General features: G+C 44.9%; 1 protein-coding gene across 5 annotated transcripts in view; it reads left to right on the forward strand.

The window, feature by feature from the left end:
• The first annotated feature begins 957 nt into the window (after positions 1 to 957).
• The window catches only part of LOC140428279 (engulfment and cell motility protein 2), a 292,926-nt gene continuing 281,282 nt past the window's right edge, over positions 958 to 12,601 (forward strand). For 4 of the 5 annotated variants that reach the window (XM_072514575.1, XM_072514578.1, XM_072514577.1 and 1 more), the window contains exon 1: positions 958 to 1,036. The gene's annotated coding sequence lies outside the window, so the exon portion shown is untranslated. Of the gene's footprint in view, positions 1,037 to 4,566; positions 4,728 to 12,601 lie in introns of those variants that run through there. The other variant, XM_072514576.1, reaches the window with a different exon arrangement.

The following is a 12,601-nucleotide window of genomic DNA, read 5'->3' on the forward strand; positions in this document are numbered from 1 at the left end:
GGGTTGGCAAGTCTTTTGTTCTTTGGTGTCATGTTGGGTGTTCCGCTATACAAACGAACCAACACGGTTGTAGATGGTACAACTCTGTTTTATTACTCTTGATAACAACATCTGTTAACTCATGGCTGTGGTTCGTACTTTACCCGTTAACCTGTGGGCCCAGCCCTAACACTATCTTAGAGAGGCACTCAGCACATGGTGTATGTCTGAGTGGCACGCTGTGAGCTCTGTGCTCTGAGCTATGTTCTATGATGGGCGTTAGAGTGGTTTCACAGATCGGCGCAACATCGAGGGCCGAAGGGCCTGTACTGCGCTGTAATGTTCTATGTTCTATCTCCTGCTGGAAAGAGCGGGAACTGTGGCGTTCCCTGTTTTATAGTGCGTGTGCTCTCACTGGTGATTGGCTGTGATGTTGCGTGTGTGTTGATTGGTCTGTTGATCTGTCCATCAGTGTGTGTGTGTGATTGCACCGTGATATGTTTATATGAATATCATGACATTTGGGAAACCTTGTGTGGAAATTCATTGAGAAATGTTGTCTGCACTTTCAAGTATTTCATTGGCCAGGAACCATTTGGGGAGGCGCTGAGGTAACAGGAATACATGTATTTCTTTAACACCATTTACAGGTGTACATTATTAAATCCGGAGTGCGACTTTACAGTTAAATGCTGTGCTTATAAGATCATTAATCCATCGCCAGCTGGTTAAAAATGGATAAAGTGTGCAGAGCATGCAGCAATACCCAGTGATTGCAGCATAACTTAGGGAGCGTTCGGTTTCGCTTTAATTAATGTTGACAGCGAAAGGTCGCCAGGCACCGCTTTGCAACAGGGAGATGATAGACAGGCAGAGGGACCAATCGGAACCCACAGCGGGGTGAGCGGGGGCGGTGCCTGCTCGTAGGCCGGGCCAATGAGAAGGCCGGGCTGGGTGTGGAGTCCCGCCTTGCCGGCAGGGATATGAGCTGAAGGCGCGGGGAGAGTGAGAGCGGATCAGAGGCAGAGCTGGAGAGGGGATTGCAGCAGGAGCTCAGGTAACACAGGCAGGCAGAAAGGCTGAAGGATGTCTTTGGATATTAATCATGTCTTCCCCCTCTCATCCACCCTCCTCTTCACATTCATCCCATCCGCAGTAATGCAACTGTCTCAGCAAGAAGACACTTGGGGGCTGCAAATTGTTCTTTTTAATGAATTTAATTTAACAGCAACTGTTCTTCCAAACGAGCAAACAAATGCGCATCTTTAATTGGCCCAAGAGGCATTTAGTGCCAGCAAGATAAATCGTGCCCTGATATTGTTTGTGTGTCCTTATTAGATAAAGTTTGTCTTTTTTCTGAAAAAGGAAAGGAATAAGCCTGACCTCAGGGAGGCAGAACAGGGTGGCCTTGGGATGGCGATATTAGCACAAAGGGAATGAATAAGCATGCAGAGGAATTATCATTTAATTAGATGAAAGCAAGAGTGTAAGTGTAGTCACAGTGAGGACTGCAGAATGATTCATACCTGCGAGAGGGAGGCAGGAACTGTTTTGCAGCCATATGGAGAGACTGATGCTGAAAAAATCCACAACACCAGCTCTTACATGCAGCATATTTAAAATGCATTCTTTTCCCCTAAGTGTGCATGTTGTGCAGGCTATTTGAAAGGATCATTTTCCAAGTGCAACAGTTTTATTCTCTGATTTTTTTGGGGGGTGGACATGTGAAAGATTCTATGTGGACAGTACCCAGTTGAAGACTGAATCTATCATGTGTGAAAGAAGGTGGTGAGCATAGAGTGTTCTATAGTTTAAATATTCTGATGATGAATGACCCTGAAGTGTGGAAAGTGTTTTATGTGCCTCTTACTTTATCAAGGTTTTTCCTTTTTTTTGTCTGATGTGCCATACCACCATTTTGAAAATTTCTGAATGGGGGGCTGAGTTTCAAATGTAATTTGAGTACACCCCCTTCAGGAATGGTCTTGCTTCCATGAAAGGGTGCAGGACTCACTGGGAGAGGGGGAAAAGGGGGGCCAAGGTGATGGTTCCACAGCACTGGCACATTCATTGGAGCAGTCAGGGAACCTTCTGATTTCCCACATGGCCAGACCTCCCCTGTTCTCCATCAATCACTTTTAAATACCACCAGTTGATCTGCCATGACCTTGTATTTGGGGAATGAAGATCAGTTGTAATCTTCACGTGGGGTCAGGTTAGACGGTGGAGGATGATTTGTACCGAAGCCATGCAATCTGTCTTTATTTCTGTGTTGCCTATATAAATTTCCATGCATGCATTTATCACAATAAACTTGTGCTATACTGTCAATAATGCTGTAGTGCCTCTCATAGTGGGAGGGTGTACTTGCAGTATAGTAAGTTTCCATAGGTGTTTTTCCATTATAAATGTAGATGCAGGAGGAATTTGTAACGGGAAAAAATTGATACGCAGTGGGAAGAACCGATTTTTAAAAAAAAAAATTAAATTTTAGGTGATGAGCCTCGACTCCTTGGTGCAGGTTAGTACCAAGATTAAAAGAGTGAAAGATAAATTGAAGTAAATTAGGGCTAGTGATTTAGATGATATCAAGCTTGACTGAGAAGGAAATGCTGAGGGTGATGACGAGTGCAAACATTTTTCAGATGGTGGGGAAGTGTGAATTACGAGTATGAGGTAATTTGGTCTCAATGTGGTGTGTGCATTCAGGAATAGCGCTTGTAGGCAGGTATATCTATAGCTTGGAGGAACAAGGTGGTTCATTCAGAACTTCACAGACTGATCGTATGAAAAATTATGACCGAGAGAGGGGGAGAAAAACGCTGGTAGTTGAAAGGAACATTGATTAAAAGAGCACATTCTTCTTGTTTTTTAAGAAAGAATGCAAGAGGTGCTGAACTACCTTAGATTTTGGAACAATGTTTAGAACCTGGAAAAGATTTAAGAGAAAGAAATGTATTTTTGAGTGGAAACTATGTTCCTAACACGCAGGTGAAAACTGCAAGCCTTGAAGACAGATTTAGAGAGGGAGCTTGGAATTCACTGATATTATTCTGCGATGGTGTTGGAAGACATCGACATGTGATTTTTTTTTTTTTTTTTAAACAAATAATTCTTTGAGACTTTGTGCTCCTCCACTTTGGTGTTCCTCTCGTTGGAAAATCTTAGAACAAAAACCACGGGCGGGATTCTCCGCCGATGGGATGCTCCGTTTTGCCGGCAGCTGAGGGGTTCCCTGACGGCGTGGGGCTGTCCCTCAATGGGAAACCCCATTGACCGACCGGCGTGAAGGAGAATTCCGCCGGTGGGTTGAGGCAGAAATGTGGTGGGGCTGGGAATCCCGCTGAATAATCTTAAAATTTGGTGTGCTGGCAGGGAACACTGGCAGTTTAGTTCAGTTGGCTAGACAGTTGGTTTGTGATGCAGAACGAGGCCAACAGAGTGGGTTCAATTCCCGTACCGGCTGAGGTTATTCAACCTTACCCCTCCCCTCGCCTGCGGTGTGGAGATCCTCAGGTTAAATCACCACCAGCCAGCTCTCCCTCTCAAAGGGGAAAGCAGCCTATGGTCATCAGGGACTATGACTACTTTACGTTTAGCCCCTAAAGGGTGGTGGAACTATTTCCTTTACATACCACCTCGACCAAAAATCCCCCCCCCTCCAAATGCTGTCACTGGGGTAAATAACATTTTAAAAATTAATATTAGAGATTGGTAGATTCTTTTAAGAGTCACAGAACTAAGTTGGCATTAGGATTGTGATCTGCCGTGATCTAATTGAAACGGTGGAACAGGCTCGAGTGGTTAAGTGGCCTCCAGTTCCTGTGTTGGTAACTAGGATGTAATGCCTGCATTTAATTACTTTCCTTTCTGGCTAGGAAGCAGGTGATGCCAACTTCCCAGCCTTTCACCCATATGCCCATTTTTTATATGCGAGGCAAAGCTGTGAGTGCTGACATGCTGCTTGCCTGCGTGGGGAGTGAGAACCAAGACACATTCTGAAGCATATCTTTAATCGGACGTCCACATACAGGGGCTTTAATGTTGTGGTTTTCTAGTGATCATAAGCTTGAATCCTTGTTAATTCTAGGCCTCTGGCACCCCAGAGGTGCACAGGAAGCAAGTTATAGTTCTCCAGCTGTTGCAATGCTTGGCTCCAGTCAGCTATACTCGAGCTACTCGCTCAGAAGAGTAGAATTTTCTTTCATTTTTCACCAATTATTTTCTCTCCTCTTCTGGAGGTTTGGACTTCTTCTTTGTCGTCCACTGGTATCTTGTCTAAGTGGCAATTATTTATTTGTTTGCCTCCCAAATAAAGCCTCTGGCCTAAGAGACTACATCTTGGCTGAGCTCAATCCTGTGCTTGCCTCGTGTCCCCAAGCTCACACTTCCAGCTGAGTGTGTAGTACACTCCCCTTCTCAGTCAGATGGTTGTGGGTTCAATTCTTACTTCAGAGACTCTAACACACGAGCAAAATAGTGCAGGAGTGCTTTACGGTCAGAGGCGATGCTGTCTTTCGGCCGTTGAACTGAGGTTCCGCCTTCCCCCTCAGATGATCATGAAGGATGGCGTGACAGTATTTTGAAGAGAAGCAGAGGCGTTCTCTCTGGTGCCTTTGATCAATCCTTCAACCAACATCACTGCTACAAATTATCTGGTCATGATCACAATGTTGTTTGTGGGAGCCTGCTGTGCTTAAACTTGGCTGCCGTATTTCCTACATTACAGCAGTAAACTCATCACAAAGGTACTTAATTGGCGGCAAAACACTTCTGTACAGCCTGAGGTTACAAAAGGTGCTGCATGAATGTAATTCTTTTCCTTCTTTGTAGATTGCTGGATTGTGATATGCAGGAACCTCGGTTTGTTTGTGCTTTTTACGGTTGTTTTATTTCGAGAACTGTTGGATTATCTTTCAGAATTTCTTTTTGAAGGGCAGCTCGGTGGCGCAGTGGTTAGCATTGCTGCCTCACGGCACTGAGGTTCCAGGTTCGATCCCGGCTCTGGGTCACGGTCCGTGTTTGTGAGGGTTTCATCACCACAACCCAAAGATGTGCAGGGTAGGTGGATTGGCCATGATAAATTACCCCTTAATTGGATAAAATGAATTGGGTACACTAAATTTATTTTTAAAATGAATTTCTTTTTGAGGGGAGAGAAAGAGAAAGCCTGTTAAGACCATTTCTATCTGAAAGTCAAAGACAGGGTACGTCGACTCACAGGAACTGCTGTGTCGACTGGTTCCCCCAGCAAACACAGCACTGTTAAATTCCCCCATTCTGTGTTCTGTTGAATCCAGGAATCTTTTGTAATGGGAGTGAATGCTCCTTTGGAATTCCTAATTTGGATGAAGACATCTATCCGGAATTCATTGTAAAAATGTTAATAGGATTTCAAGGGAGTTGCGTGCCATTTGATTTGGCAGTTTTCTTGGCTGATGTCATTTGAATCTCTAGCCAGAACTTTTACATTTATTGTTTGTTATAGACATTGTGAGAGTATGAATGCCTCTTTTCTCTTCCTAGTTTTCCCCGGGACCATGTGTGCAAACTGTAGATGAGTGACAGGCACCCGATCTGCTTTTGGAGCCCTGCCAATCCTACTCTCATATGGGTAGCTAGGAGGCAAGAAATAATTGCCCAAAGATGACTCTTTCTATTTTCTATCTCCACCCACCCCTTCACCTCCGTATTGCAGAGACCCTGAGCTCTAGGGCTTGTACCCCATACCTGCCGTGTGTGCAACTTGGCACTCTGCGCAAAATGGCAGTCTTTGCACACTGTTTCATGTGTGCTTTTATTCTACCCTGTGCTTGTACTGCAGGCTTTTTTTTCTATAACATGGTTGCTTGTTTTGTGTATAATACACATGCAGGGAATTTATATAATTGGCCACTTTCCCATTTTCTTTCCTGCTCTTGCACCTACTGGCAAATGCAGTGAAACTCCAGGCTCCCTGGACAGCCATCATTAAAAAAAAATCATTTTTCAGCTCCCACACACTGCTAAAACAGACTTTTATTATAGTAATGTAGCTGCTGAAGCATTACCTTTTAATTAGTTCATTACTAAAACTAGGGAATATGGTTTCAGAATCACAGGGTCACTCATTGTAAGACTGAGATGAGGGGGAGTTTCCTCTCTTGAGGGTTGTGAATCTTTGGAATTCTGTACGCCAGGATGCTGTGGAGACTTGAGACGTTGGATATATTCAAATCATTTTTTTAACTATTGGCGAACAGGTTGGAAAGTGGTGTTGAGGCCAGGGATCAGATCAGCCAGGATATTGAATGGCTTGAGTGGCTCATGATCTCTCGGATGCCTATCTCTTATTTTCTTAAGCTACATTTTTCAAATTCCATTTCTTGTTTTTTCTCCTCATTCTCTTACTGTTTTATATTTGTCTTAATGTTTCCTGTTTTTTTTTTTTTTTTGTTAAAACCACAAGCCATTTTATTTCAATTTCTTAAACAAAATCAAATTACTGTGGAAATCTTAAAAACCTGGAATTAAATGTAGCGAGTGCCGGAAATACTCAGAGGTTAGATAGCATCTTGTAGAGAGAGAGTTAAACGTTTCAGGTCAATATCCTTTCATCAGAATTGGAGGACGTTCGAGAGTTAATAGTTTTGACCAAGTGCAGAGTTCGGGGAAAGAACCAACAGGGAGCCTGTGACAGGGCATGAGTTATTAAATTGCAAAAGTGACGGTGAAAAGCAAGGAGAAGTAAGTGATGAGATAAAGTATAGGGGAGAAAAAAAAGGAGGTCAAGGAAGACTTGGTATTTGCACAGCTCTTTTCACAACTTCCAAGGATCTTTACAACCAGATAAATACTTTCTGTAGTAGTTGCTGTAGTAATGTAGGAAATGTTGCATCCAATTTCTGCAAAGCAAGCTCTCACAAATAACAATGTGATTGATAGCGATCAGATAATCAATTATGGTGACGTTAATAGAAGGAGAAATGTTGTTCTGAACAATAAGAAGTTCCCCTGCTCTTCTTTGAAATTCTGCTGCAGAGGTGGTATGAGATTTGTTGATGATGAGAGGTGGGGGAATGCATCAGCTTGAAGTTGTCATGAGTCCCTTATCGTGATGAATACTGAGATATGGAGAGTATTGCTGGCGGGAGTGGTTGAGGCACAGATTACTGCTCCTTTTAGAGTAAGTAGTCTTGGATCAGTGATAACCTCTTGAGGCAAAAAATAGTGGGTTTGAGCCCCACTGCAAAGAATCAAACACAAATTCTAGGCTGACACTAGTGCAGTACTGAGGGAGTGCTTCACTGTCGGATGTGCTGTCAATCTGAGTCCTCACCTGCCCTTGGGTGGATGTAACAAGAGTCGATGGCACTGTTTTATAAGAAGTGCAGGGGAGTTATCCTGGTATCTTGACCAGTAATTATCCATCAACCATCATGACTGATAACAGATTGCAGCTACAGTGTCTCAGAACTGGCAACCTCGGGGCTGAGTCCAAGCCCTATTTCTAAATCTTACTCGTTTTTGGGTCGGATGCTTCGATCTGGTGGATTGGGGCCAAGCCAGGTCGGTTGGAGTCGAGGGTCGCTCGAACCAGTTTAAAAACGGGTCGCTAACAGGTTTCTGGATACCCCACTTAGCCAAAAAAGCCATTCAGTTATTATCATTAAAATCCATGAATGGTAGCTTCAAAATAAGTGTGGCTTTCGGATAGCTGGATTTGGGACACTACCTCTATCTGGTTATCATATTTCTCTTTATGGGAGTTTGCTGTGTCAAAATTGGCTGCCTATGTTACACAGTGGCTACAAATACTTAATTGGCTTTAAAGCACTTTGGGACAAGTGAAAGGCACTATACAAATTCATGTCTTTCTTTATGTAGATAAATATTCAGAAATACAGGAGGGTACACGATAGCAGGAAACTAGCTCTCCAGTGTTTTGAATTGCCCGATCAAAGATAAACATGGTTGGTTCTTTCTGTGCTTAAAGCTTGCATTGTCCCAGTCTAAGTGACATTGCTAACTTAATTAATCTACATAATGTGATGTGCTGGGAATATAGCGGAGGCCAGTCAGCAGCTGTACCACTTAGGAAGCGCTTCCTCCTTCAGGACTGGTGAAAGAGCCTTGCTTCGTCCTTTTGAGAACAATTTTCTATTGTGGACTTGTTATGTGGAATTTGTCCAGATTTGTTTCAAACATCAGCATCCAGCCAGCAGAAAGCATCTTTGTTGAATAGGTTAGATTTGCATTCAGTGCCTCGACAAGTAAAACAGCAGTCCGAGCTGACTAGTAGCTCCTTCTTTGGCTCGTTGTCAGTTTTGACCTGTGCTCCTTTGAAGCCCTTTGGGAGCTTTTACTATGTTTAAAGCAGTTTGTAAATGCAAGGAGTTGTTGGCGGTTGTTCACTGTTGCACTTCTTTCCCTGGAAGCCAGACATGTAGTAAAAGGGGTGAAAATCAGACCTCAACAACTTAAAATCGTTTTGCTCCTCCATGCCTGTTTTGATTGGTTCCAACACTGCAGATGATAAGTGGTCTGGGGTGATTATGCAAATAGCCACGTGCTGATTCAGGGAGAATCGGAGTGAGATTTTCTCAGAATTGTGCTGATATTGTTAGAAATGCTGCAGTTCAGCAAATTTAAATAGACAGCAGTAAACATCTGTATTTAGAAAACTCACCACTAGAAAGACGCTGGTTAGCTTGGTCTTTGATAACTTGCAATTCCGTTGGATCTGAAGGGAAAGAGAGTGTAGTCCATGAAGTACAGGAATCCAAATCTAGCAGTCCGATCAGAATTGTTTTTGTTCAGGATTTGGGTGTTGGGTGGAAGTAAAGAGGAAACTGGTGAACTGTTCCTGGACGTCATTGGCAATGATTAACAATATGATACGTTTGCACTTTGTGCGAGTTCTTTACTATGACATTGTCTATTAATTCATTACACAAATTATATTACACTGCATCGTGCAGCTTGCATATTGAATAACAGTGGCTTGTACTCCCATGAATGTACAAGATTGAGCGGTGAACTGATCGAGGTGTTTGTTATGAGAAAAAAAAAAATCAGTAGGATTGATTTTTTTCATTGTGGGGAGGGGGCATGATTTTTAAACATTATAGCTCGGCCCATACAGGAGTGAATTCGGAAGCATTTCTTCATTCGCAGGGTAGTATAAATGTGGGATGAGCTTCCTGCAAAAGATTATCATGATTGATCAATTGAAGAATTCAATACTGAGATCAATAGACAAGGAAATGGTGTTGAGGTACAGATCATCACTGATCGGTTTGAATGATGGAACGTGATTGAGGGGCTCAATAGACTAGCCCCAATGTCTATGCTGGTTTTCTCTAGAATCCTGTTTAGAGTGTTGGTGGCTGTTGAAGCTGGGAATAAGGTAAGGTAAAATCACCATAGGCTTGCTTTCCCCTTTGATGGGGAGAGCTGACAGGTGGTGATTTAACCTGAGGATCACCACAAGGTTGAGAAGGCAGGGCCTTCATGAATAACCTCAGCCAGTACAGGAATTGAACCCACGCTGCTGGCCTTGCTCTGCATCGCAAACCAGCTGTCCAGCCAAGTGAGCTAAAACCATGGATCTGCGGAATATATCTGTATCCAATCCAGCAGTTGGGATGTGGCCATTTCCAGTTTCACTGCGTTCGCTATGTGCTCAGCTCAAGGCCCTGGAATGTTTCCACCTATAACAGCAAAGGTCCCTCAAAGAAAATGTTCCCCCTTATTGCGCTCCCGCTCCCTATTATAGTGAATGAGGTTTGAGACTTAAAGGAGCATTTTGCTGGGTGCCAGCGTGGCTGCATTGCAAACAGGGGCAACGTTTCTGAAGTTAAGACCTTTCAGCCAATGTAGACCGAGAGGCTGGTAACTGCAAAAGCCCCATGGACTGTGGGCTTAATCCTAACCGTATGTAACTGTTGAAGCATCTCCAGAGTGCAACATGACCAATGTATTTAGTTGGAACCGAATTGTACTTCCTGTAACGAAAATATTGAAATATTTGTAATCGTCTCATTACTGAATTGAAGCACCTCAGAGTGCATCTTAATCTCTGGAAACAATGTGAATATCATTGCACTTTACTGTTTATGACAATTTGAAATATTTTGTAATGTTTCTTTCACATATTTTATGAATAAAGTATATATTTGCAGCATTAAAAAAAGCTGGTCTATAAAGGAAAGCCCCTGATTTTCCTCCATTCATTTAACTGGGGGAATTAGGTGGGTTCGTTTACAATGTGCAAGAAAGACTTGTGCTCCGCCTCTAATCTCAGGACATCCTAAAGTGCTTTATAACCAAGAATGTATGGTGGGAAGTGCAGCAATCAATTTGTACACAACAATGATTAAATAAATGACCAGGTAATATTTTGAAGTGTTATTCGAGGGATAAATGTTGGTGAGGGCAGCAGGAGAGCAACCCCCCCCCCCCAAAGTTGTCCTTCAACTGGTGGGTTTTTTAAATGTCCACCTGAAATGGTAAATGAGGCCTTGGTCTAATGTTGCATCATGAAGGTGCAGCACTCCCTCAGTACTGCACTGTAAGTGTCAGCAGTCTCTGTTACTTTAACCCATCACCTCCTGACTGGAGGCCAAAGTACTACCTGATGCACCATCAATTACACACGAGGCAAGTTGTAGGAAAAAAAGTAATGGTTTTAATACTCTAAGATGTAGCCTGTCTGCTGCTGAACCCAGACTGGAGACAGGGCTGCAGATCAGTCAACTATATACAACACCCAGTGGGGGCAGAGCCACGGAAGAACAACAATATATAACGCAGTGAGTAACAACGGAACAAACAGTAACAGAGAATATATACAGCGCTGTAAGTAACAGTGGAACTACAATAACAGTGGTTCACCACATTCACCCCCTGTTTTTTTTTTAAAAAAAAAAAAAGAAAAGTCCAGCGGGGGTGAAGCAAATTTATAGATTTAAGTCTATCAGGAGCTTTAACCGTCCGCTGTGATCTCCTCAGTCCCGGCTGTGGTTTGGGCACTGGTGTCGAGACCTCTGAATCCGGGAGCGTGTCGTCCTCTTCTTCCGGAAGCGTCGACAGAGGGGGAGATGCTGTAGGTGCGGGGGCAATGGTAATGGAGGTAGACGGTGGAGGGTTGGGTGGGGAACCGGCGGGTGCCTGAGTCCTGCCGCCCGTCCTGATGTGCCACGTAGGCATATTGTGGGTTAGCGTGGAGAAGCATAACCCACTCGACCAGGGGATCGGTTTTGTGGTTCCTCACATGCTTCCGGAGGAGGACAGGCCCTGTCAGCCAGGACGGGAGCGAGACCCCTGAGGTGGACTTCCTCGGGAAGGCAAACATACGTCCGTGAGAGATCTCGTTGGTGGCAGTACACAGAAGCGAACGGATAGAATGGAGCGCCCGGATAGAATGGAGCGCATCGGGAAGGACCTCCTGCTAGCGGGAGATTTCTAGGGACCGTAGGGCCAGGAGGACGGCCTTCCAGACCGTCGCGTCCTCCCTCTCCACCTGTCTGTTTCCCCGGGAGTTGTAGCTTGAGGCGATGCCCTTGCTGAGCAGGAACTGACGCAGCTCATTACTCATGAACGAGGAGCCCCGATCACTGTGGATGTAGGTGGGGAAACTGAACAAGGTGAAAAGGCTGTGCAGGGCCTTGATGACAGTGGCCGAGGTCATGTCAGGTCATGGGATGGCGAAGGGAAAACGTGAGTACTCATCAACGATGTTGAGGAAGTACACGTTACGGTCGATGGAGGGGAGAGGCCCTTTGAAGTATGCTAAGGCGCTCAAAGGGGTGGGAAACCTTCACCTGGTGCGCTCTATCTGGCCGATAGAAGTGTGGTTTGCACTCTGCGCAGGCCTGGCAGTCCCTGGTCATGGTCCCTGACCTCCTCGATGGAGTAAGGCAGGTTGCGGGCCTTGACAAAATGAAATAAATGGGTGACCCCCGGGTAACAGAGGTCATTGTGGTGGGCCTGAAGTCGGTCTACTTGTGCACTGGCACATGTACCGCGGGACAGGGCAACTGGGGGCTCATTGAACTTCCCAGGACAATACAAGATGTCGTAATTGTAGGTGGAGAGTTCGATCCTCCACCTCAGAATCATGTCGTTCTTAATCTTGCCCCGCTGTGTATTATTGAACATGAAGGCAACCGACCGTTGGTCAGTGAGGAGAGTGAATCTCCTGCCAGCCAGGTAATGCCTCTAATGTTGCACAGCTTCCACAATGGCTTGGGCTTCCTTTTCGACGGAGAAGAGTCGAATTTCGGAGCCCTGGAGGGTACGGGAGAAGAAAGCCACGGGCCTGCCCACCTGGTTGAGGGTAGCGGCCAGAGCAAAGTCAGACGCATCGCTCTCCAACTGGAACGGGATGGACTCATCCACAGCATGCATTGTGGCCTTGGCAATATCTGCCTTGATGCGGTTGAAGGCTCGGGCGGCCTCAGCCGACAGGAGAAAAAGGGGTGGATTTCATGAGTGGGTGGGCCTTGTCCGCATAGTTGGGGACCCACTGGGCATAGTACGAGAAAAACCCCAGGCATCTCTTCAGGGCCCTGGGGCAGTGGGGAAGGGGAAGTTGCAGGAGAGGGCGCATGGGATTGGGCCCTAGGACTCTGTTTTCCAC

This window comes from Scyliorhinus torazame, chromosome 8 (assembly GCF_047496885.1).
Source record: "Scyliorhinus torazame isolate Kashiwa2021f chromosome 8, sScyTor2.1, whole genome shotgun sequence".
NCBI lineage: Eukaryota > Metazoa > Chordata > Chondrichthyes > Carcharhiniformes > Scyliorhinidae > Scyliorhinus > Scyliorhinus torazame.